The sequence below is a fragment of the Microtus pennsylvanicus genome, chromosome 10 (assembly GCF_037038515.1).
Source record: "Microtus pennsylvanicus isolate mMicPen1 chromosome 10, mMicPen1.hap1, whole genome shotgun sequence".
Lineage (NCBI taxonomy): Eukaryota > Metazoa > Chordata > Mammalia > Rodentia > Cricetidae > Microtus > Microtus pennsylvanicus.
The window spans coordinates 82812050-82838193 of NC_134588.1; the positions used below are offsets into that span (position 1 = coordinate 82812050).

General features: G+C 52.6%; 1 protein-coding gene across 9 annotated transcripts in view; it reads right to left on the minus strand.

The window, feature by feature from the left end:
* The window catches only part of Zmiz1 (zinc finger MIZ-type containing 1), a 199120-nt gene that overhangs the window by 36086 nt on the left and 136890 nt on the right, over positions 1 to 26144 (minus strand). The window contains exon 1 of one of the 9 annotated variants that reach the window (XM_075988817.1): positions 24814 to 24983. The exons of 5 other annotated variants lie outside the window; for them this stretch is intronic. The gene's annotated coding sequence lies outside the window, so the exon portion shown is untranslated. Of the gene's footprint in view, positions 1 to 24054; positions 24192 to 24813; positions 24984 to 26144 lie in introns of those variants that run through there. 3 more of the 9 variants (XM_075988816.1, XM_075988818.1, XM_075988815.1) reach the window with 3 other exon arrangements.

Genomic DNA, 26144 nt, shown 5'->3' on the forward strand with positions numbered 1-26144 from the left:
ACTCAGGTGCAGCTGCGCCCCTTCAGCTGACACAGACACCTCTGGCCTCAGAAGAAAGGCACTTCTGCTTCCCCAGTGTCTCTGAGGAGCTAGGTTTCTCTATGCCAGTGGTACTGGGGAGTACAACAAGGTGGCGTGCCCACTGACTAGCAGGATTGAAAGAATACTGAGAAAAAAACATAGGGGTTGCCAAGTGGGTTCTAGGAAGCAGGTCTGAGAGAGTATGGAAGAGCCAGGTTCTCCACATCTGCCCCTTCAAGATATTTCTTGCAACAATTCTCGCAAGCAGGTACCACCATAATGTTCTTTAGGGCAAAGAAAAGTGAAAGCAGTGTAGAAGCGAGGCAGGCTGAAGTGTAGATGCTGAGGCCACTGAGTTCCTGGAGACAGGGGCAGGCTCCTATTTGCTTCTATATCTGCATCTCCCAGCAGAAATCAGGGTGGCCGCAGAAGCAGCAAGGCTTTCATTTGGGAACTGCTTGGACACCTGGTATGGGGTGGAGCTTCAGAGACCAGGCCTTAGGGGCCAGCAATGGGATCCTGTTGGGACAGAAGGGAGCAGAGGCTGGGTTCCAGCATCTAAGAGAGTGCCCCTCACTAGGCTGGGGCTGGGCTTGAACTTTAAATAGAGCAAGAAACCAGAGGCATCCGGGATGGTCACAGGGAAACAGGTCCCTGGGCAGCCAAGCAGGGAGGTATAAACACAGGCCTGGGATGGTCAGTGCCTATAAGAGCTAAGAACTGGAAAAGACCAGATGTAAGGAGGTGCTGGGCCTGAGCGGCAGGCTAGAGGTAGTCAGAGACCTAGAGGTAAGATCCAAACAGAAGCCTTAGCCAATATCCAACACCACCAGAGAAGGCGGGGTGAAACAAGGGCACTCTGAGGAGCAGGAAGCAGTTCCATAGCTAGAAGGCAGCTGGGAGGAAGAGGGCTGTGTATGTGTGCATGGGGCCAGCAGGGGTAGAAGGGGTGGACCTAGGACACCCAGAAAAGACTCTGAAATAGCCAGGAAGAGGCCTGTAAGACACAGGAGACTCCTTCTCCACACATCATACCCTAGGAAGGGTTATTACTCCAATAAATACCTTAGTCATGCACTTTAGATGCTCAGGGGATCATGACACAGCAGCAGGATGAGCTAGGGCACTTCCTGTTGAGTCAGAGGCAGGAGATCTCCCACCAACATATCCACTCCAGTCCCAGGAGCACCTCAGGAATACGTACCGCTGCCCGGTGCAGCCGGCTGTCTCGGCGGCCTGTTCTCTTTGCACTTTGCCTAGTCCAAGCCCAGAAATGAATTGCAACAGGACCACCCACCATGTGTTTGTCTCCCGACTTGCCTGTCACCAACCCACCCTGCTCCAATGGAAGCAGATGGGACCATGTCTACGGGCTAGACATGGGATTAGAGGGGCTCACCTTCACCGTCCCGGCATTCGGTATAGCATTTAGTAAGAACGACACAGCTGACACATGACTAACAGGTTACAGTGAGTCACAGAGAGAAAGAGCTCAGGATATGAGAGTATGGGAGACGGTCAGTCATCACACACTCCATCTGAGACACAGGCAATTTCAAGGCCCCTAGCTGCAATCCGATCTCAACGGCACTGTCAACCATATAAAACCTACTGTAGAGTCCACCGACACATTTCATGACATGCGTAGCTACAGGGTAACAAGACTAAATGTGGGCAGCTTACAGAAACAATAGTGGAGGTGACTTGGGGACAACGGCCACTCTCATGTCATCTGCTCACGGTGTCTATACATCTCCCACGAGGTAACCATGAGAAGAAAGACAACCTCCTATCCCTCTAGACGGGGCCAGGCCTCACTCTCACATCCTCCTCCTCCATCTCTCAGGCACAAGGTCCTGGTCCCATGACTGGGGCCCTTGGGAGCCTCCTGCTTGTGCCAAGCACTCTGGAACTCACCAGGGATACATAGGCCTGGGCGCATTTCTTTCATCCATTTACTTATTATTAACAATAATAAATAACAATATATTAGTAATATATTATTATTGTAAAATAGGAGGCACTAAGAATTCAGGGCTAGAGATGACTCCGAGGTTAAGAACACTGCTGCTCTTCCAGAGGACTCAGGTTTAATTCCCAGCACCCACATGGCAGCTCACAAATATCTGAAACTCTAGCCCAGGGGATTTGACACCCTCACACAGACATGCAGGCAAAACACCAGTGAACATTTTATGTAGTACACACACACACACACACACACACACACACACACACACACACACACACGAGTCTATTCATCTTAAAATAAAAAATAAAAAAGAATTCCTCTTTTTCACTGGCCTGGTCTGAGGAGCCCCATGACAAATAGATCAGACTTATCTTTTGACATTCACGTACCAAGTCTCCTCCCTCCTGAGACGGGAATTAAACAAGCTCACATACAAATGTAGATACCATGCTGGTAGTCAGAGCATGCAGCAGGCTAAACTGTTTGAAGGATTTCCCCTGCTGCCCTCCTCTGTAGGCTTCCAGTGCCGAGATACCTGGCGGATGGAGAATGACCTGGTCCCTTGTGGGTCTGTCTTTCCCAAACTCTAGGAGAATCATACAAATGTACCTAAATCCTAAAATTTTTTCACCTGGCACCTTTTTTGCTTGATGTGCTCTAGGGTGGGCAGTGCCATCTCTGGCACTCAACAGTGTCCACGTCCAGTGTTTCTCTGCAAGCCCTCTCCCCACCTTGACACTGACCTACTCCTGCCTCAGTTCCTGTGTCCAAGTGCCAGGGGGCCAGGCTGTCGAGGTCCACCCGCTGCAGGGGCATTGAGCACAGGGGCTAGAGCAGACTACAGCCACTTTCTCCATACAAGCCAGCTTGGGAAGGTCCTCAGAGTCACACGACTGTGCCCTGAAGGAGGCAGGAGAGTGACAGGAGCCAGGTCTCTGCTCCCAGTGGAGCCAAGCAACTGGACTTGTATTAGGAGAACAACAGAAATGTCCACGGAATTGTCACTCTGCCTACTTGCCATGGGACTGATGAGCTGTTTCCTGCTGGCTTCTAGAGTCCTCCTCTGCTGGGTGCCCCCGAAATGGAGAAATGGCCCCATCCCCTGCCCTAGGAGGAACCCACACAGGAAACATGTGATCATGAGAGGAGAGCCTAGTCTCAGACTGGGGCAGGTTGCTCTGAGTCACTGACAGGGTAATCAGCCATAGGGCTCTACAGGTAGACCTGTCTATAAGACAGGTGGCCACCTGACCTTGCTCACCCTGCTGTGGATGGTGAAGATCTGCCCAGGGACACGAGGGCACAGAGTCAATGTCCCCCTTCCTAGCTACTTGGCACCATTAGCTTCACCCTCATATCCCATGCCTCAAGGGCTGCCCAAGACAATGGGGGTTGGTGGATTCAAACAGGACACAGAAGCACAGGACAGTGGTTCTGGCGTCGGTGCACAGGACTTCCCTTTTATGTCTCTGGGCTATGTGACAGCAGATCTGAGAGCAGATGTGTCACCAGGAGACACTATGATGCCAGTTTCTCATCTGAGCTCAGTTTGATACTAACTTCCTGTGTGGTTGAGCCTCTGCTCTGTCTAAGCTCCGTGGAAGAGTCCAGGAAGGCATGTGGGTGGGTGGGAAGGGCTCTGCAGCTGTAGCAAAGGGGTCAGGACTTTTTCATGGTCACAGGGGGGTGACAACAATCCCTGACTTTCTGCAGAGGAAGCTCTCCTAAGGCATTGCCACACCGTTGCCCCGCCCTTCTCAGAAGGGTGTTGGCCTGAGCTTCAACAGCTTCTGGTTTTCCCAGATCATTCTCACCTTCTGTTCCCTGCTCTGCCAGCCCCATCATTGTGTGGTAAGAAGGGTAAAACCAGGGGGAGGCCGCCTGTTAGCACACTGGCTGGGAACACTTCCATCTGCCCCCCTCCTTATAGGAGCTTGGGTCTCACAGACAAGGACTGGCTAGGTCTGGTGTGCAGCCTACCTGGGATGTGCACATTCATTTCCCCGACAGCTCCTCAGGCTGGGAAGGTGTGAGCTTAAATGATCCCGTGGTCCGGCCCAGCCTAGAGTACCTTCAGGCCACTCCCCCCCGCCCCCACCCCTGCCTCCAGAACACTCCTGCTCACTTCCACCCCCTCTTCCCAAGGGCTCTATGGTTGGCAGAAGCTAGAGTACTAAGGCATGTGAACACACCCTGGGAACTGAACTCTGGGAGACCTTGGAGCCCGCAAGGCTGATTCCCAAACCGGTTTGGCTGTTCCTTGCTGTGTGGAGGCTGTCCTGGCTGAGCAAGAGGGGACCCAAGGAGACTCTACAGATGAGCCGGGCCTCAGAAAAAAAAGCCTACTGAGAAAAGTGCCCCGCCCACCGCTCGCTACCACAGGACTAGTCGGTATAATTCAGACTCAGATGCTGAGTGTCAAGTCAAGAGTGTGTTTTCATCAGGAAGAGAGGGTCCTACCCTGAAGTTGGCCCCCCACCTCTGCAAAGTATTGTGGACCCCAGGATGGGCTTGGGCTGGGATGTTGGCCGAGAACAGCTGGCAGGGGGCCACCTCTAGAGATGTCGGTCCTCCCACACATCCTCCTGGGGGTGGATAGCTGCAGCTCCTATTCAGAAGTCAGAAGACTGACGCAGGCCACAGCTTTGTGTGTGGCAAGCTGTGTGTGACTTTTGTCGTCTTAGGCTGTAGGGATGGACATTTGGTGGTTAGGTGTTGCAGACCACTACAGCGGGAAATGAAAGAGCACTGATAACAAAGCAAGACCAAGAAGAAGGTTTAGGGCGCTTGGTGCCAAGCCGAACAACTTGAGTTTGACTCCCAGGACCCAAGTGGTGGAAGGAGAGAAATGGTTCCCACGAGCTGTTCTTTGATCTTCACACACAAACATATAAATACAAATGGTAAAACAAAAAAGATAACACTCAGGAGGCACTGGCAGAGGCAGGCCAATTTCTCTAAGTTCTAGGCCAGCCTGGTCTACGTAGCAAATTTCAGGGCAGCCAGGGATATACAGGGAGACTTTATCTCAAAAGGCTGGGGATAAGCACCTCAGCAGTAGAACCCTTGCCTAACAAGCCTGGGGTGCTGGGCTCAATCCTTAGCACCACAAACAAACGGACAGACACAGCCAGTGTGCAGCAGAGGGGAGGGAACCTGAGGAGGTCTTTCCTTCAGAGCCTTGGGCCAATGGCCAAAACAGACAGGCCAAGGTGCATTGTGCCTACTCCCTACATCCTGGGAGGATGTGGGTTCCACTAGGGCAGATCCTGAACGCTATCAAGGAATCCCCCCCACTGCGCCTTTGCAACTGCTTCTCGCCCTAAGGAGAGCCTGAACAAATCAAAGGGAGCACAGGGGCCATGAGGTGGTAAGGGGATGAAGTCAGCTGGCTTGGGATACTAAGAGGCTCTCCTCACAGTGGCTGGGCGGGGTCTATAAAGTGAGAAAGGAGTTTCATTTTCCTGTGCCTGGAGCTGCAGGTGGGCCTCACTGCAGCAGGTCCAGCTTCAAGATCCATTTCCTTTCCACACGTGCTTTCTCCTGCAGGCTAACCGGCACTTCCTCAACCTCAGCCTCAGGGAACTGGGGGGGAGGTAGGGTTGAGGGATCTGCGAAGGAAATGCTATGGGAGTCTATTTTCCTCTAATCTCTGAGACATCTCAGGGAGACTCATGGGCTGGCTCCTCTAGGTAACAGGCTGGAGTGTGTCCCAATTCTTCCTTAGATAGCACAGCACCCCAGTTCACACACCAGTAGCTGGATGGCGGGAGATTACACGTGAGTGCTGAGCAGCCCGGCTGTGCACCGTGTCAAATCCTAGGGAAGCCAGCAGTCCGTGACCTCACCGTAGTAAAGCTCACGATACCACCATAGAGGGCTTCTGGGGCGACTAAGCCTTGGGGAGTTATCACCTCACAGAAAGCGTGTTTCTACAAAGAAGCAATCCAGGCACAAACTCAGGGGGCATGGGGCGAGGGGCCAGGTGCAGGCCAGACAAGGTTTGGCAGCAATTCCCAGGCTGACCCACACCCTAACATCTGATAACCAGAACCTGTACCACCATCCGCCTTTAGGCCTCAGACCCCTCGCCTTCCACCCATTCCCTGCTTCCCCAGCTGCCTGACTGGTTAAGTTCTAGACTTTAAGGATCTTGGCGAAAAACACAGATGGGGCCTCCTCCCTCCAACTTCGGGCTAAGGAATCATTTCTGGGACAGCACAGGTGCCATTTTTCCCCCCAGATGCCTCATAGTCCAGGGGCTCTAAAAATGGCAAGCAGGGGTGGTTGAGAGGCTTCTTCCTGCCCAGTCTTCAAGTGAGTTCTCCACTCAGAACTCAGCGGCTGGGGCCGTCTTCCTACTCACCAACTGAAAGCAGATTCATTTCTAACCCCTCCCTGACTGCCTATTCTCCGCCATTTCTGAGCAAGCCTGACGTAATGCTGGATGGGACTGGAGAATAACCCGTGCCTGTCTGTGACGGCCTCCTCTCCAGGTGCCCATCAAAGTTTGGTAGGTAGCTAGTTTGCTGCAGGAAAATACAACATTGATCTCTTTATGCCATTGGCTCTTCCTTCTAAACCTTAGGGGGTCCCTTTTGCATCCTAGAGAAACATTCCAGAACATGTTTCAGAATGCCAACTACCTGCTTAGTCATATAGACACACAGGGTTTCAGACAGATGCTATCTAAAGCAAACCCAAAAGACACTCTTTGTATCGCACACTGGAGGGTGGGGTGGGCAGACTTTTTTTTTTTGTTGTTGTTGTTGTTAAAACCTGATATAATTCTGTGTGGGCTTCTTTAAATGTCCACTCATCTTGTTGTAGTGGGAAGTAATTCTATTGACGCCCAGGGCTTCCTGGCTACTCCCATCACTCAGCATGTAATACACCAGTATATCCTGGACAGAAGTCCCAAAGCAGAACTGAACCATCTGGATCTCCAGGCCAGACATCCTTTTTGTCTAATCCTTAGAATCATCTCGAAGGCTGGTTACAAGTGCTAGACTTCACGCCTGGTGGGGTCTCTGATCCAGTGGGACAGAGCTGAAAAATGTGTTGTTCCACCAGGTCATGGTGATGCTGATGTTGTCTGGTCCCTTTGAGAAGCACTGCCCGGCCAAAGGCGTGGCTAAGCTCAGAGCCTGGTGCTGTGAAATGTTCCCTCAAAGGCTTCAGGAATGGATTTGAGAGACCCATCTTTCTCCCTTTCACTGAAGAACGTTCAGGAGCTCTCAGGGCCGCGCTTAGCAAATGCTCTCTTGAATTGCTGCTAACCTCCCCTTACCTCTGTATCCTGGACTGCAGAGGTTTGACCTTGGACTCTCAGAAAAAGAATCCTAGGCTGGGGACAGGAGTGGGTGGAGTCCTGGTTTTATAACAGAGTTTGGAGCAAGGCCCAGTGGGGTATGCACCTGCCTCACCTGTGGGTGATCTTTCTGTCTACACAGACACAGGTCAGGTCCTATCCTAGTGACCCTGCCTGAGTGGTCCGATTGAAGCTTCTCTATCTGGAAACCTTGGGTCTGCACCCAGCAGCTCTCAGTGCCACCATCACCAGCTGGTGGCTTGCTTGAGTGACACCGAGTGCTCTTTATTTTGTGGTTAGCATCCCAGAGTAGCCATAAAGGTTGAGTCAGCTGCGGGATCTCAGGTAAACCCCAGGTAAGGTAGCACTTGATGGGGGAGGGCAGGCACAAGACAGACAGCAGCCTGGGCCATCTGTTGTTCAGTCCCAGCTCCTGGTTTCTCTTCCAGAGCCTCTGGAGGGGGCAACTGTCATTTGTTTAGGCCTCTGCAATGTTTAATCACCACACAACACTCCCGCAAACTCTCCAGCTCTTGCTCTTTCCCTGCAGGAAACAGGGTTTGCCTTCTGCCTCTGATGGACGCCATGAAAAATTAACAGAGCTTGAGGCGAAAGAGAGATGAAAACACTATGACAGGAGAGGCTGGGGCTGCACGGCCAGCTGGCCAAGCTGAGCAGCACCAGCAGGCCAAGCTTGAGGCCTGAGGGGTCGGTGTGACCAGCAAAGCCACGGGGTCATGGATGGTGGTCAGCAGGCTGGTGCAAGTCCAGCTACCCTTAGGGAGTCAGAGTTCCCAGTTTGGACTATCCTGGGATTCTGAACCCAGGGAGATCCTGAGGATGAGAATAGTTTCTTTCTCTGACCTTAAAAGGGCCAGGTCACACAGGCAAGTGTCCTCAGAAGGCTAGCAGCATATGCTAGACAGAAGTCAGCACATCCTTCTCTCCTTTGTCCTGACAGTCCTGGGAACCAGTGAGCACTATGTCTATTGTCTTGGCCCCCAGAGACATTGAGGGACTTGCCAAAGGACAACTAGCAAGAGCAAATGACAGGGGAATCTATTCTCTTTGAAGGAGAAAAACGACCTTTTATTTACAAAGTCCATGAATACATGCTCCTTACAGAGCAGACATTTGTAAAGGCAGCAAGAGGGAGCAGGCTGCAGACCCCACAGTTCTCCCAATACCTGATCCACCTCCCTGTTGTCTTTCTGAAGAGGCTATGCATGCAGACAGTTAGAGTAGTGGACACAGTTGTCATCTGAAACCACTCCCCATTTCCTCTCATCAGGGGACCACTGCTCCTGGAAGCGTTTGGGTTTTTTTTCCCCCTTGCAGGGCTTTTCTATCATAGACTCACAGTGAAACCTTTTAACATCATACAGACTTTCATTCTGGGGCACTCCTTCACCAACTCCAGCCAGGGCTTCCTCCCAGCCACTGGATTCACCGCCTGACAGCCTAGTTTCACTGCTCCGCTGAGCTCTGGTTTTGCTACTTAAAAAAAAAATCTTCTTAGCTGGCTCTGCAGTCCCCACTTGGAATAACACCAAGGTTTCTCTGTGTGGCTTCCACCACCCTTGGAGTGACTGGGTGACAAACACTACGGTAAACTGTATGAATCCCCTTTCAATGGGGATTTCAGATCAAATACACTGTCAATTCGCACAGGGCAGGACAGTCTTCTATGCTCTCTACTTTGTCTCTTTCAAGGACCCAGCCTTGGGACTCCACTGTAATCCCTGCCTCACACCACAATATGTATGGTGTGTGTGTAAACAATACATTGTTCAGAAGGAAGCTGAGTGTGGTGACATACGCTTTTTATTCCAGCACCCAGGAGGGAGAGGCAGGTGGACCTCTAGAGTTCTAAGACAGTCTGGTCTACATGGTGAGTTCCAGGAGAGTTAGTGCTATAAAAGAATCGAGAGAGAGAGAGAGAGAGAGACAGACAGACAGACAGACAGACAGAAGGTCAGCTGGTTGAAGTAAAGGGACGAGTCTTGAGACGTACGGTCGGAGCCCAGGTTGAAGGGCATGGCTCCCCAAGACTGCAATAACTCAGAATGGCTTCTAAGAAAAAGTAGCCTCCTCTTCAACCACCTCAAAGACAGAAAGAGCCCAAGCCCCACTTCCCTGCTCCATGCAGATAACCAAAGAGAAGAAACGGGCTCAGGAGCCCAGTGGGGCTTTGGGAAGTTTGGCTTGACGGGGCAACAGCATTTAACAAAGCTCACATCATCCATCACTTGGGCCCAGCCATTTAGATACCGGGCATTTGATTAAACTAATGTGGGCGGCTGGGGCGAGGCATGGCTGGGCGCTTCCTACCCTTGCCTACAAATTAAACCGTCACACACAATCCGATTACCTTGACTGCCACATTTATCTTGAGAAAGGGGACATCCATCACTCCTCAGTGGCCGGCTCTACCCGCCTCACGTTAATTCCGTCAGGAGGGGAGTCTAGTTTGTCCCAAAATTGTATCAGGTGATGTTTACTCAGTCATTCGTTCGACATGGGTTCAAAACCTACTTTGCTTCAAATTCCCCAGGAAGAAAACGCAGGCTTTGCCTTTAGTGAGCCCACTAAAGCTTCACGGCAGGGGAAGGATCTATGCTGATCAAAAGGCAGAGTGCAGTCAGCAGACCTGCCTGTGGCCCAGCCAGCCTCTAGCTGAGACTGCCTATGGCATGTCACCACCTTGTCTTCAGTGACACACTTGGGGAATAACATAGCACAGCACTGCCACGAAATTTCCCCAATGGTGGAAATGTTCAACCAAGAACTTGCCTACAACCAAGAGGCAGAGCCATAAGTGGCTGTGGAATACCTCACCTGTGGCCCCCGCAATGGAGGAAATGTTGAGCTCAGTCTCATTTAAGTTTAATTCACCAAATTCGAGTGTCAATGGCCACCTGGGGTCCCTACCTCCAGTTGCTTAGCACAGACCTAGCAGCTACTGTGAAGAGCAAACTCAGTCCTGAGCATGCCCAGTGTGGAACATGTCTTAGGACAAATGCTCACAAAGCCTGGATCCCTCCCTTTGGGATGGGATCTCAGGCCAAAGATTCGTTATCTGAAGAGCCTAGAACAGGCACACTTACTCCTCGGTCATATAATCCAGCACAGTGGGAGGCTTCCCTACTTAAAGAAATGTAAGCTGTAGTTCAGAGGAAAAGACGGTACAAGCCTAACCGTGGTGGAGGTGGCACTCCATTTTAAGTACAGATCCGTGTCTTTGAGCCCCAACTTCCCACTGACGCCTGGCCCTCGAGACAGTGAGAGGTGCACTGTGCATAAAGACCACACAGCCAAACTTTCAATGCCCGAACAAAGCAGGTGGTGGCTGCCCCTCTCTGCCTCCAGCCTGCTCTCGCCCCTGAGGACAAGGCTTTACAGTTCTAGACAGAGATGGAGACGCCACTACGACGTTTGGTAGTGCAAAGTCCCGATGGGATACCATCCTGAGGCTTTGCAAGAACTCACGGAGAACAGGCTGTCTCTGGTTTCTCATGTACTGGTGAGTCCAACTCTGACGTCTAGCAGGTGGGTGGGGCTCAAGGCAGAGTAGATTAACAAGAACCAGAGGGATGCTAGGAAGTCTGGGCCAGATTCTGACCTCAGTCTGCACCTGGGGAAAGCCACTATTCTTTCATGAACTGGGGTGACAGAACTGGCATGAAAGAGCAAGTGTATATTAGCTATTGAGAACTGTCCGAGGTCATGGGCAGGTCAGGCACCACTGCCTGCCCTCAGCAGGCCTGGAGGGATGGCAACTATAAAGAATGCAAGCTATAAAGAATGTCAGCCTGATGACCCCACTCCTTACTTAGAAGAACTGTGTAGCCTGGACCAACCCACCTCATCCAGGAGCTTTTAGAACCCTAAACCAGGGCACAGTCACAAGTATGCTCGAACCCTCCTGTGAAGATCACACAAGATGTGCCAAGCAGTCACTGCCTGGGTAGACTTGACTGAACCTGGCAGAGCCTGGGTCTACTAATCACAGGCAGGCTGTTCTTGGGTCCTGGGAGCTTCAGTGCAGTCTGATATCCTAGAGAGAGTGTGTGTGTGTGCAGACACACACACACACAACTGGAGATTAACAATACACACACAAACACACAGACACAGACACACACATAGCTGGAGATTAACAATACACACACAAACACACAGATGGATATTAACAGCACACACACAGACACATACTGCTGGAGATTAATAGTACATGCACACACAGACACACAGAGCTGGAGATTAACAGTACACGCTAAAACACACATCTACACACACCTGAAGATTAACAGTCCAGACTTAGACCTAAAGGTATCTCATAGTCAGAGACTTCTTACAACCACAGACAGAAAAGGAACAGGCTTTAACTACAGGATGGCTGCCCTAGATGGGATGTGGGAGGGGCCTGGATAGAGTCCACCACTGGGCTAAGAGAAAGAGAGGGAAGGATATGAAGAAGGGGTAGGTTCGAAGAGAGAGAGAGAGGAGCTGACCTGGACAAGCCACAGGTGGAAAGGGCGCCGGGAGGAAGAGTTATTGCTGAGAAGGGTCCCAGAATACCCCACGCCACAAGGCTCACTTCTTTATACCGTCCCAGTTTCAAGGAATACTTAGCCACTCACACATTAGTATAAATAATTTTACAACTAATTGTGCAAACACAGGCAAGGAGCAGTAGTTGAAGGAGGAAAATTGGGTGTGAAAAAAAATGACAGGTAGCTCTCCCTATACTGAATTTCCAAGAGGCCACTAGGGAGCACCCCAGTGGAGACCCTCTACTACCAGGACCACCAGAATTCTCTCACCCGTCCCCAAAAATGCCAACACTCCTTTGTTGCCACTTAAACCAATTTGAGGGTAATTCTGCAGGCAATTGTCTTCCGATTTACAACACAGCTCTGTGATTGCATCCAGGCTGATGGTTCAGGCCGTAATTGTATGGTAATCACTTCTGTTTATGATCGATGCGGAAATCACTATTGTTTTCCAGCAGGCTTGTTAAATCTAAGAAGTACAGAGGTGGGGAGGGGGTTTACATCTGTGTTGGAGCCCGGCGAAGATGAAATTAAGTGGGGCAGTCCAGTGTGGGGGAAGGTGGTTCAAAGACACCCTTGCCTTAGAAGCACAGGCAGGGAGAGGCAGACCGCGTGGAGGAATGAGCTGACACAAGGTGTCCCTCTCGGGCAGTTTTAGAACTGGTCTGAGATTCAGATCCAAACAGAGACGTCCAGAAGGACTGCATAGTCATACAGTAAAAGGTGAAGACAGGGATCCACTGGAAGGCTCTTTGTTACGCCCATCCCCATACCTGTATGTACGAGTCCTACAGAGAGGCTGAGGACAATGCAGATGCCAGGCAGCAGGTGGGCGACTGGCTGCCCTCACTTTGGAGCCTATACCTTCTCTATCCTAGGCCTACATGCTTTCTTCTTGCCCTTGCCCTGAGATCGCCTACCTGCTGTCTGAAACAAGGTGGCAGATGGCACCTGGGGGTCCAGGTGTCAGGAACAGGGCAGTGTTGTGAGCTGAGCTGCTGTTTGGGGGCACAAAAGGAGCTGCCCACCTGGTGGGTAGAAACCTGAACCTCCCAGAGGCCACAGAAAATAGATCTGAGCTGGATGGGGTGGGGGGTGGGGTTAGGGGGCAATGCCTTCTAAGGCCGTGGTAGACACCTTGAGGCACAGAAGGATGGAACCAAGCTAGGCTGGAGGCCAACAACCCTGCAGGGCATGAGCAGGCACCAGCTGTCATGGACAGCTCAGGCAAACCTGGATGTTGCAGGCTAAGCTGGGCTGCACAGCATTTGGTTTTTATAAATGCACACCTTTCTTCCCAAGCAAGAATGGATGAGACTGTGGGACCGTAGGCTGAAAACTGGAACAGGAAGGCACACTAGGTTCCAAAGCTATCCAGCCCCCTCTGAGGGGCCTTTCTTACCTACCGTACCTCATGGCACTGTGTCACCATTCTAAATACCCCTAGACCTGATTCTAGGTGTGGCCCCGGTTCAGTTTAACTCTGGGTAAGAGTGGTAGGCTGCTTCCTCTTGGCTCAGCAGCAAATCTCTGCAATTTCCTAGCTGGAAAGAAGCGCTTTCACCAGATTTATCAGTGACAGCCTGGCTCAAGGCCATCCCAGCCTTGGTCTGTGGCTTTCCTCTCAGCCTGAGTGCTAGGTTCTACTTGTGTCCTGCACCGTCATAACAAAGGCAGCTGGGGCCCTGAGATCATGGGCAATAAATCTGATTTGTGTATGTATAATATCGGGGATGCTGGGCATGAATGCTCTACCAGTGAGCTATATCCCAGCTCTCATTAACTTTTACTTAAATTTATTGCAAGCAACTATTTCAGTCCATTCTTGAATGGAGAGGGCCATTCCCAGAGCCCTTCAGACTCTCTTGGGGCTCAGATCCTGAATTTGCTCCCACTTAGTCCTCCCCCTACCACCCCAACTATCTTGTACCAATCTGAGCCTGTGCGTGTGTGCGTGCGCACATGTGTATGTGCATCTGTGTATGTTTCTGTGTGTTTCTGGTTGCCTTTCAGGGCACACCAGGGCATGGCAGAGCATTCCAGAAAATCCTAGAAGTAGAATGAACGTTCTTCATTGAACTTCTAAGAACCATCTTAAGAAAACAGGCTACTTCTTTCCCAGAGACTTGATTTTCTGAACTATGTCAAATCAAGTCATAGTTACACTTAACATTCAAAACAAAATCAGTTTGAAAACAAGAATTGAAGCTACAATTATGTTTCCTGAATGGAGAGGCAAAACCCAAGAGGAGAAGCTGTGTAGCTTTTGTTTTTACTGGAGGTTAGGGTGCATTTGTGTGTGAAAGTAGCATGTGCTTGGCTGTGTGTAAATGCTGTGCATGCGTGCACATGCATGCACATAGGCCACGTTGAACACAATGTCCTGAGTCCCTCTTTTGGGGTCATGTGTCATCCTCCCCTGAGTACAGGGTTCCTAACCAAGTCCCAGAGCCCAGTGAAAGTTCTGTTGTCTGGATTTCCAGTTATTTGAGGCACTTCCAGCGAAGAGGAGACGGGCTTGCAAGAGTCTGCTGACGGTGCAGAAGACTCCGTCCGCAAAAGGAGAAAGCTAGAGAGCTTGCTTGCCTCAGCCCTACCTGACATTCCACATTCCTGGCTCCACATGCCCCATTAGCTCATCAGAACATCTCCTCTGCTGGTGGGAGAGGGCAACACAACACAAGAAAGTCCCTCTGAACTCTGAAGAGATCTAGAAACATCTACTGTGGCAACTGAAGGTTTGGAGGTAACTGATGACCTCCGTCTGACTTCAACCTGCAATCTGGAGTTAAGGAGGGTCAATGATAAGGTCACTTGGGTGTTGTGACCTGTGGTAAGAGGACTCAAGATAAGAGGCTGAATTATTGTGGAGACTCCCTCCCCTCCCCCGCCCACCGGCACCTTAAGGCCTATCCAGGTGGCCACGACCAGAGGGACTTCACTTTGAGGGCTCAGAGAACAGCCATCCTAGTGTCCTTTCATTCTGGTGCTAAGCAGGAAGAGGAACTGACCGATCCATTTTTTAGATGGGGAAAACAGAGGCCCCTAGAGGTGAGTATCTTCTCTTGGATGCCCAGGTGCTCCGCTAAATATCTCCGCACAGTTATCTCTGACGAAGCCCACAGAACCTTCCTGCTGCTGGAGACAGGAGAGGAGACTGTGAGTGCTGCCAGTTGGGGAAGCCACAGCATACTCTTACCTGGGCCCGAGAAGATCAAAGCACAGTCAGATTCCAAGAATGAGGTGAGTTACCCCAGCCCCTCTATGCCTGGAGTCATGCTAGCTCCCTAGGATCTCTTATCCTGTCCTGAGAGCTACCTCCAGGGAACAGTACCCTTAGAAATACTTTACTGGCGTGGCAGGCCTGCCTTCCTGTGGGTGAGGTGGACAGCTGGGCCTCAACCCTCTAGCCCAACACCCACAGGATCCACTAACATTTACACACCGCATCCTTTGTGCCAAGCACACTGGCTAGCCACGTGCAAGTGTGTACGACCCACAAGAACACTACCCCATAGCCTCCTTTAGCACTGATTCAACATGGAAATGTTCTTTACTCGTCTACATAAACACACACAGTCAGACACACAAACACTTGCAAATGACCCATCTTCTACATCTCTTCTTGAGCACATGCCCCCGGCAACAGGCCTAGCCACTTCACCCGAGATATATGTGCTGCCCTGCACACCACGAGCCTTCCAGTCCCACCGAGGGACTTCAAATTCCCAAGAGGGCAGAGGCCCCACCCAGAATCTGCTCTTTGTTCATTCACACATTCAAAACCATACTCGCTTGCATTTTACCCACCCAGATGCTGAACACACAAACGGGAAGGAGTTACAGCTACAAACTTGAAGTTCATGGTTCCTGCACAAACCCGGGAGGTACTGAATGTTAGTAATAGGCAGAGGGCCTGGTGGGAGTCACAGGTCTGCATAAGATAAACATGGCAGAAAAGGGATGCATCCAGGGTCCCCAGAAGAACGTGAGAGACACACTGGGTGTCTTACACTTTACTGGGGAGGCACAGCATGCTGCCACAGTTCTCAAGTTCCAGGTCATCAGAACAGATAACAGGACCCAGGATCACGGAGATATTGAGTTGAGGGAAGCTAGCTGAGCAGGCCTCCATAGGGGCTGGATTCCGATTAGGTAAGAGTTCATGGGGGCACTTCTGTAGGTGGGAGACCACCACAAACTGGGAAGAAACCCCAGGGGTTGCCACTGCAGAAGAGAGACCTAGGTCATTAAAGACCTTTCTGGAGAGAGCCCAGCATAAAAACCTGAGAGGATTACCAATCCCTGATCAGCTTGGTCCTGCCTGGTGAGTCTTGATTCTAGGTCAGGTGGGGTAGGCAGGAGGGACGTGGCAGCGGTATTTCTTGTGTACCCCAAGCAGTCTGCCTGCTTCCCATTGGGCCTCTGGGTGTTAGCAGAACCAGGAAGGCGATAGATCCTATGCTATGCCTAAAAGGGGGACACGTGGAAGGGCCCTTGTTCCTTCCCACATCCTGACGACTTCTGGAAGCCTCTTTGGTCCCCCGTTACCTCCCAAGGCACTAGAAACCCAGTGGTCACGGCTGCGCGCAGTCTAGTGGGTTGGGCAGGGATTTTATGTGTTGGGTGCTGACTTCTGCAGGGAATTCCCTGGGGCCGCCTGAGAACGCTAGAGGGCTGTAGCTGGTGAATAAAAAGCACACATGCCCAAAGTAGCCTCAACTCCTGCAGAGAAACCTTTTCCCTGCAAACACCCAGGAAGCCTTGAGTTCATGGTGAAGGCCTGGGGGACCCCTGGGCAAGCAAGGCACCCAGGTTTCTCAGGTTACACGGAAGGTGGGAATGCTGCGTGGTAATTCACGCGGTGTTCATGGCGGTGCTATGCAAACCAACCATCTCAGAGGGAGACAAAAGAGGGTGTATGACGAAGAGGCCTCCTGTGGGGAGCAGGATGATGCACCCCCAGAGGAGCAGGCCCTGTACCAATAAAGAGACTTGTTACAGACTTAGAAGGACTGCTAATGGTTCCTCTGGACTGACCCGCTTCCCACTCAAAAGCCCACCCTCTTCAGTGGTACAGGGTAACAAGCTGGGTTACCACCACACAGCTTGGCTTACAGACCCTCTGCCTAGATATCCAGGGGCTTCCAGACCTTGGTGAGCCACCAACAGATCTCAAAAGGATGCTTCGGTGCAAAGTGCCAGAGGCCTTAGGAGCCCAAGGTGTAGACTCCTAGCTCAGGCCTCAGGAAGGAAATGAAAGTGGCTGCCAGCACTTGCGTACTTCCTCCACAGCTGGGACGTGAGCTGGGGCTTCCCACTAGCCAGTCAACAGTGTCAGCCCTGTGGCCTTAGACCAGGGTATTAGGCCAAAGCATACTGTCACTCTCCCCCACACCATCTCAGCCTGTCCAGTTATGGTGGCCGCTCAGAAGGAAGGGATGGCACCTCTACAGGACACAGACAAGATGCCACCCGCATCTTGAACAGGAAAACGAGGCCCAGAGAAGGCTGTGGGCAAGGCAGGTGGAGAAAGAACACTATCTCCCAGGCGTGGGAACAGCCACTTTCGGAACTATAGAAGAGACTTGAGCCAAGCTGTCACTTACTGGGCAGCTACTCTATTCCAGACACAGAGCTCAGTGCGGCCACCACCCCATGGCCCACTGCAACCCGCCAGCCAGGCTGCACAGCTGTTTTATTGATCAGAAGACAAAAAAGCCTGATGTTAAGTGACTTACCAAAAGTCACCCAGGAAACTACAGATGTGGGTTTCATAATTACTTCTTAACATGGCTTGGGAAAACCCTGGGTGACCCTGTTTTAAAAGACCTGTGTGCAGTAGGTTGGTGGCGGCAGCGGTGGTAGCAGCGATCGGGTGGGGGTGGGGCAGGCAGGTTCTATCTTGTGAGTCCATCTGAGGCAGATCCTACCTCCTGCAGACCTCAAAGACCTCTTCAAGAGCTCTCAGTGACTTTAAGCATCACAGTGTCCAGCAGAACTCCCTGCCTTTCTGAGCTGTTGTTCCTACACCATTCAGTATGGTGCCCACCAAGAACTTCAAAGACTGAGGAACTGAAAATCCGAAATTATCTAATTTTAACTAATACGTTTAAATAACACGTGCTGGGCATGGTGGCTCATGCCTGAGGCCAGCCTGGGCTAGAGAGTAAAGTACTGCCTCAAAAAAGTAATCCCCGAATTAAAAAACAAAACACAACTAATAGGCACAGGCAGCTACTGATATTACATGGGATATGTGTAATAAATCTTGGAAGGTGAGGACCCCAAAAAAGCCAAAGACTCCTTACAATGTATACCACATTGGTATCTTGGCACCCTGACCTTAGGTCAAGAACCCAGATATATGTACATACATTCTCCATATATAATGAGTCCGCTAACTTTTTTTTTTTTTTTGGTTTTTCGAGACAGGGTTTCTCTGTGGCTTTGGAGCCTGTCCTGGAACTAGCTCTTGTAGACCAGGCTGGTCTCGAACTCACAGAGATCTGCCTACCTCTGCCTCCCGAGTGCTGGGATTAAAGGCGTGTGCCACCACCGCCCGGCTCCGCTAACTTTTTTTTTTGTTGTTTTGTTTTGTTTTGTTTTTAGACAAGATCCCTGTTAACCTAGACCAGCATCGAAGTCATGGCAGTCCTCTTGGCACTGCAGGATTTCAGGCCTCTCATTATTCCCTGCATGACCACCTCTGTCATCACCAGCCTGTGCTCTGGGTTCCTAGGCTGATCACGTAGCGCGTCTAGGAGGCACCAAGCATAGACAACTCTCATGCATAACTTTTGTCTCCCCTCACCGGCAAGCAAGGGGACGCCCTGTGGGTGTGCGATCACAGGCTGACATGTCTAACCTTTTGGCATTGTGACACAACCCTGTCGTTAGAAAGTTTTCACCTGAACACCGGATAATCAAATCACACACACACACACACACACACACACACACACACACGAATGTTTCTGAAGGCTTTAATTATATTTTTGTGCCGCATGCAACTGTGGGTGCTGGGGACCATAGGGGGCTTCCAGGGTGGTGGCATTTGATCCACCTCGACCCAGCAGAACTGAGAGGAGATGAAAGAAGGTCCAAGCTCTGGTCTGATCCTCATATAGCAGAAGGTGTCAAGTGTCACTCAGCATCCCATGGATCTGGTCCTTTGCTTACTATGTGTCAATTACCAATACACAGAAGACCAAGTGCAGCAGCTTACTTAGCTTGTGAGTGGAGGTCGTGGATTCAGCTTCCAGCATTGCAAAGAGAAGAAAAAGGAATGGGGGGGGGGGGAGGAAGGAAGGAGAGGAGTGAAAGAGGAAGAGAGGAATAAGGAAGAGATTAAAGTAGAAAGGAAAGGGAGGGAGGAAGGAAGAGAGGTAGAGGGAGGGAGGACAAAAGGGAGGAAGAAGGAAATGCAGGCAGGCCTTGGGGGCTGCTCTTTCCTCTTTGAAAGATGACCCCCATTTTTCAAATGAATAAGTAAGGATGAAACCCATGTTACAGAATGTTCTCTGCATGCGGTGATTCCACTAATCGGATGACAAACTCTTGGGAGACAGACAAGGTCCTATAAGTCATGAGGTGCCTTAGGCTCTGACCCTAGGGACAGGGATTATATCCTGGGCCACAAAGGGTGTGAAAAGCCCTGGAAGTGTTCTCTTTCACCTGTCCCCTGCAGCCCCAGTCTCCAGGAAATGCCCTCATTGGATTAGAATTTCACAGACCTGCCTGGAAGGTACAGGGGCTGCCAAACAGGACCAATATTCTTACTCTCCCAGTACCCCCCCCACTCCTGTCCTCTCTCCAGGAGAGTGCAGAGATCTGCCTGGGGAGATCTGGACAAGTTCCAGCAAGTTTCCAAAGCTCTGGGGGCAGCAGAGCACTGCTTTTGACCCACACCATGACAACTGCAAAAACAGGATCGGCTTTGACTTTGTCAGCAGAAGCGAAGCCATCCCCACTGCAGGATGCGAACCTCCCCTCTTCCAAGCAGATTCACACCTGCAGCTCAGCAGCACCCTTGCTTCTGGCAAGGGTAGTTCCAGGGGGACTCAAATGTGCTCTGGGTGACAGCTTCAACAATGAAGCACTCAGCCTCTGCTGCAACTTCTGGTCCACCTACCGCCCCTTCTACTCCAGCGCCACACCTTGAGACACAACCAGCCACGTGACATTTAGTCTCCCGCTCACTCATTTCTGGGAAACTTAAGAGCGATCCAGTCCCAAAAAGTCACCATTTCCTCCTCCCTGCCACAGTGCCAGCGCACAGACAGGACAGAGAAGTGCTCTCAGAACCCCCAGCCCCGCCCCACCCCAAGGTGACTTGCTAAAGGTCACACACTAATGGTAGACACCAGCGCTACAGATACTATTATTGGAAGGCTGGGCCTGAGGAATTTTGTTATCCTGAACAGTGTCTGAAGTATGTGGGGAGCTCATTGCAGCTAAAAGCAATCGTGGAGGGGCCGCAGGCTCAGAGGCAGGGCTGTCCTGGACAAGGCCCCCCCCGTAGCCCCCAGTTCTATTTGGTATGGACCACATACAGGAGGCAGCACTGGTTGCTGATCTAGGCTAGGTCTTCCCCTCTGCCACAAGGCTATAGAAAACCCACAGGCTCATAGATGGTTCGGGAGAAGCCCAGAGTGGGTTTCTGGCAGAAGTCAGGGACACAGTTGGGCTACTGTGAGAAGAAAATAAACCGAACCCCTTGAACTGCCTAGGTGACCATTGATAGACAAGCCTAGTCCCCAGATCCTTACATACTGCTGATGGGGCAGGGCTCCCTGAATCCCCCCGGAGGGGCCCACATCCAGTGAGATGTAGGACAAGTAGGGGTCTTGTTAACAGGGCTGCAACCTGAGCGTGCAAACAAAGCCCTTGCCATCTTTCCTACTCCCCTAGTTGGGTCTGGAAAACTCCCTTTCAGGTGTGCAGAAAAGCACCCCTTCAGACAGTCCAGGGCCTGAGGACATAGAGACACCTACCGCTGGGAGGTGGGGGGCTCAGGACACAGGGACAAGGCCGCAGGCCATCAGGGTACTTTGACTGAAGCAAGAAAGAAAACAGCAGGGCTTGGTCTAATTGGTAGCCTCCAGCTCTCAGTGAGGAAACCACGAAGACCAGGTAAGGGAGGACCCTCACTCTATTCCAGGCCTGTATGACCTTGGTCCCTTGTCCCTGAGCAGTGGCTCCTGTCTGTCCTTTCTGGCCTAGAAGTAGTTATTGCTCAGGAGTTACTTGGGAAGCTGGATGTGCTTGGAGGGTGGGGGCCTTGTTTTTCCCTGAGCATGGTCCCCTGAGAGGCGGCTGCTGTTTGAAGGCCCTGGAGAGTTTCCCAGGCAGCTGAGGCTTCTGGGGAGTGCCAGGGCAAGCACAGCCCAGTGGGTATGCTGTGATACAAGGAGTAGCAGGCCCTGGTAAAGGACAGCAAGGGGCATGCTGGCCCATTTGCCAGGTGTTCCCCCTCCCTCCAGGGGGCTCTGCAGGCTTTCCTCTCTCTGTTGTGGCTCCAAGCAGTCAGGCTACCTGCCCAGTGATGAGTCCCTTCTCTTGTGGAGAAGTAGGCCTCTCCTGGGGGAACCAAAGCCACATCCAGCAAGGTAAACACCTCCTGGGCCCAGAGTATCTTTCCCTCCCCTTCCAGCTCTGCCAGCTCCAAACTGCCTGTTACAAGAACAGCCTGATTGATAGATGACTTCACAGAGCCTGACGCCTTGCCGGCACCATGACAGTCCTCAGGGAGGTCTGAGGCTGCTCCTGGGATGGCTGCCCATCGGTGCCCCCTGGTTGACCTCTGTTATACAGCAGAGTGTAGGTGACCAGGGACTCACATCCTCCAGCAAAATTTAACCCCAGTGTTAACTGGGAGCACTGGCTAGTCTCTGCCTGCCCCACACAGCGGCCACCATGACCGTTAAGAACACAGAAAGGTCTATCTAACGCACTGTCGCTGTCACCGGGTGGGCTCATCTCATTTGCTCAGTCCCCACCCAGCACTTCCACTGGAACTTTCTGCCACTAGAAAGCTGTTTTTATAATCCAAACTACCCAGTAAAGTGGCCACTAGCTCTGAGTGCCTATCGAACATCTGAAGTGAAGCTAGTGCCAGCAAGAAAATGACCTGAGCTAGCTCAGTCAGTATTCAGTGCTTGCCTGGTGTGGACAAAACACTGGGTTAAGGACTGGTGTGACCAATCAAACTGGGCCTGGTGACACATGCCTATAGAAGAACACCCAAGAGGAAAACAGAAGAACTAAACAAATATTACTTTTACTCTTCAATCACTTTAACCTTAAAAGCAGCCCTATGTGTGGTTAGTGCGGCCACCATACTGGATGTAGTTTTCCACTGAGCTCAGCAGCCATCCCTCATGGGGGTGACCCAACAAAGGCCACTCAGGAAGATGGGTCTTAGTCTGAGCACCTAAGCTCAGCCTAGAGACTCATCTTAGACCTCCTAGGATCTGAATACGGCTGGGTGTTCAGTAGGTGCTCAGCCCAAGCAGACAGGTGCGGAAGTACTCTTCCAATCCTGCTGTGGGCTCTGCATGTTCATACACTCGCTCAGCAGTCACTGAGTATCCATCTACTCACTGCCAAGCACTGTGGTGGGCAGTGGAGTGTAAGGAACCCATGGTTCTTGTCTTTAAGAAGCTTCAGCATGAATTGAAGGTATTACTCCAGTAGGAGTTACGCTGGTTTTCTTCCACTCCCTACTGGGCTGGGCTGAGCACATTATTCCCCCCACAGCTGACATGGGACTTCTTTCTGGAGTGCACGGGGCTGTGAGGGGAACTGCTTATGGCTGAGGGAGGCTGTACAGGGGAGAGCAAGAGCAAGCAGCACTAGGAAGCAGGCCTCAAACTCTGTGCAGGCGGTTGCTTCCGGTACAGTCTCAGATTCTCACCAAAGCTTCGCTGTTTGGTGGTTTCTCACTAAGGAAGTCTAGGGTAAAAATAGCCCTGAAGGGACTCCATTCCAGCTACTTACAGGGTAGTCACTGCCTGGTTAAGACGTTTAAAAAAGGAGGAACAGACTTACTATAAGTCATATAGACCTTAAATCTCAATACACTGTGCAGTGGGAGATGAGCTTTGAATCCAGAGCCTATGAAATGGAGAAGACTCTCACACCATTCGGGTTTCCCAGTGACGAGGCTATGTTCACTCACTCCTTGGCCCAATTCCTGGCCTATTCTCAAGGATGGGCTATTGAGAAACACTGGTACCAACACTTTGGCAGTTGCCTCACAAAACCTTCCTCAGAACCACCTGCTATGTCCAGGCCCATTGGTTGTTAAGCCTGATGGTGAAGGGCAGGGCACCATGACCCCCACTGTAATCCCTGATGCTGCTCTGAAGCCCATCTAAGGAATACTGTCTGCCCTCCTCGTCTTACTGCAGCTGGCTTCCAGGTGAACCAGGAACTGGGACTTATCTATGTGCTGGGCATCAACATTAAAGCCTGGGGACCTCTGGCAGGTGCTTCTCAGCCCCTGCAGTGTTCTGGGAAACCTCTCTCCAAGGTCTTGTAGAAGATCTTCAGTCGGATGCCAGCCACCCTACCCACCACAGAAAGGCCCTTCTAGTGCAAGACAGATTCTCCTTCGCCGCCTCTACCTACCACCACCACTAGCAGCAGCAGGGGCAGCTTTTCCAGCAAACACTTGTCAGAAGTCTGCTGTGCACCCATCACCTCTGGGAAGGGAGTCCTGTAGCGATGGGAGCCCCCAGCTGTCTTTAACATTAAGGATTCATTCTGATAAACGAGTAGCTTTAAGTTAAAACCCTTAGCCACTGCCTCCACCAAAGGCTTCTGGACTAATTCTTATTTTTGAAAAGGGAACCGACCAGGGATGGAACCTTGTAAAATGTCTGCTGGAGAACCAACACTTCACCGTTAGGAAAGAAGTGTGGGGAGCACTCTTTTTGGTCCCCCACCTACCGTCTCCTCCAGAGGAGGAAGCAAGGTCTCCTCTGTGGGTGCACAAAATGGGCCTTGTGCACGCTAAAGCCACTCTCATGGCCAAGCCTTAGGCTGACACCATGCAGCACACGGTGCTACCCACAATGCACCGGCTCTCCTCTGTCACACACATGCACGCACACTCACACCCGCGCCCGGAGGGAGCCAGGGCCCGGCCCACGGGCGCCCCGAGCCGACCCCTCTAGCCCCACACTCACCTAGAAGTTGTACAGCCCGCGGTCCCGCCCTGGCGCGCCGAGAGGCTGGAGTCCAGCCCGGGGCGACCGCAGTGTGCTACTCTGGGCAGGGATCAGCCGGCGCCGAACAAAGGCTGCGAGCAGGCAGCGGGCGCCGCCTGCATCCCCGCTCCGCGCCGGGGCGGCAGCGGTGGCGGCGGCGGCGCGGGGGCCCCGGGCAGCAACGGCGCCCGCTCGCTCCGCGCTGCCCGCTCCGAGGGCGCTCCGACTCCCGCGCTCCCGCTCGCTGCCGCCCGCCACCGCCGCCGCTGTCCGGCTACCGCACCGCACACATCAATTATTCATCGCCCGTCTCCAGCTTCCCGGGCGAAGCCAATCACAGGCGGAGGCTCCGCTAATGGGGCCGCCGCCGCCGAGGAAGCAGCCAGCCGCGCGCCCGGGCGCAAGCGACAGCCCTCCGGGGACGGGGATGGGGACCGGGGGCGCGCGGGGGGGCGGGGACGCACCGGGCGCGCAGGAGAAACTTCCCACGGCCCGCCGCGCTGCGCCGCGCTCCTGGACCCCGCAGGCGTGACCACCCAGCCTGCGTGCCGCCGCGTGGGGCCGGGGGCTCGGAGGAAGCCGGGCGCGCCGCGGCGGCGCGGGGTGGAGGGAGGAGGGGAGAGAGGAGGAGCGCGGGAGGACGATGAAAGGCGAGCGGCCTTGCCTTGGCGTCTCGGGGGAGCCCTCCCCGCCCCGCGAGCCTCGAGCCCGCACCCCCGCCCCGCAGCCCGCACTCACTCGCGTGCGCAGCCCGTCGGCCCAGCCACTTCACTGCGAGGGAACGCTAGTGACTGGGGATCCGAGGCAGCTCACATTTCAAACTTGGCAGGGGTGGTGCTGGTGCACGCCGCCGCCTGAGAGAACGCTCGACCCGACGAGTGGCGCTCCAGCCTCCGGGCGGGGGCGGCGACCGGGCCCCTCTCCCTCCCCCGCCTACGCAATTAATTGGAAGCAACACTTGTACGAGTGGGGCTTCTGGAGCGCTGTCGCCCGAGGGGGCCTCCGGGAAGGCGCTGGCGGTGGGTGACTTCAGGTGCCTCTCGCCCCCGCCGGCGAATCTTCCCAAGTGGTCATGCTAATGAGGGTCCGCGGCGAGGCCCTGGTGGGGGAAGGGGCGGGGCAGGCTGGGGACGTCCAGTTGCAACCTGGGTTTAAAAGGTTTTCTGAACAGGTTAGTGGGGGTGGAGAAGGGCTGGTAGCTTGGCAACTTACTCCCCCGGCACAGGGGTCCCTATCGCCCCTGGGATTTCCCTAACGCGGGGCCCAAGGTAGGGTGAACTGGCGCATGTAAGCTCTGGTCCCCGACTTCGGGGAGTTCCTGTGCCGGGCAGCTGTAGGGAAGCCGGGGGCGGCTGCTGTGCACAGCCCCGCCCCCGCTCCCTAAGCAGCCGCCTTCCTGACACTGCATCCTGTGGTGGCCGCGGCCTCTTCCAGCCAGTCAGTAGCAAGGGTTTCTGGCTTTCCGCATCAGCGTGCCCTTCCCACTCCTCTGCCCCTTAGGCACCCCTGAAAGCCATTAGCTGCACCGCCTAAAAAGATAAGCTCCCCTTCCTCCTTCTAGGGCTCTAACCACCTAGATCACTCGCTAGGGAGAAACTGTTTTATAGCCCCCCTTGGTCCCTCCCACTCGCAAGTGAAAGTTGTTTGAATGAGCTCCTAACTGCCCCAATTAGGAAAGCAGGAAAGGCGGTCACTCACCCCCAAGAAAGGCAGCCAAAAGCGGCTTTTAAATTTTCTGCATCTGGACACCGATCTCGCCGGCATGGGGAATTGACGCCCTTTGCCTTTGAGGGTCGTTCTTATGGCACAAGTCCCTTCAGTATGAGCTCTCGACTTGCCTCTAAGCATTCCTGCTTGACTTGCTGCCTGCCACGGAAGTGGCAAGACAAATCACTTATCTAGATATCATGCTCTTGCTCCTTGTTTGACACAAGTCGTTAGCAGGCTCTAATCCCACCCACTGCCACTTGAAATATCACTTTCAGGATGGCATTTGGAAATGCAGTTGTCATAGGCTTTCTCTCCCAGGAGCTGGTTAAATAGATTAATTCCTACTTCATAACTGGCTT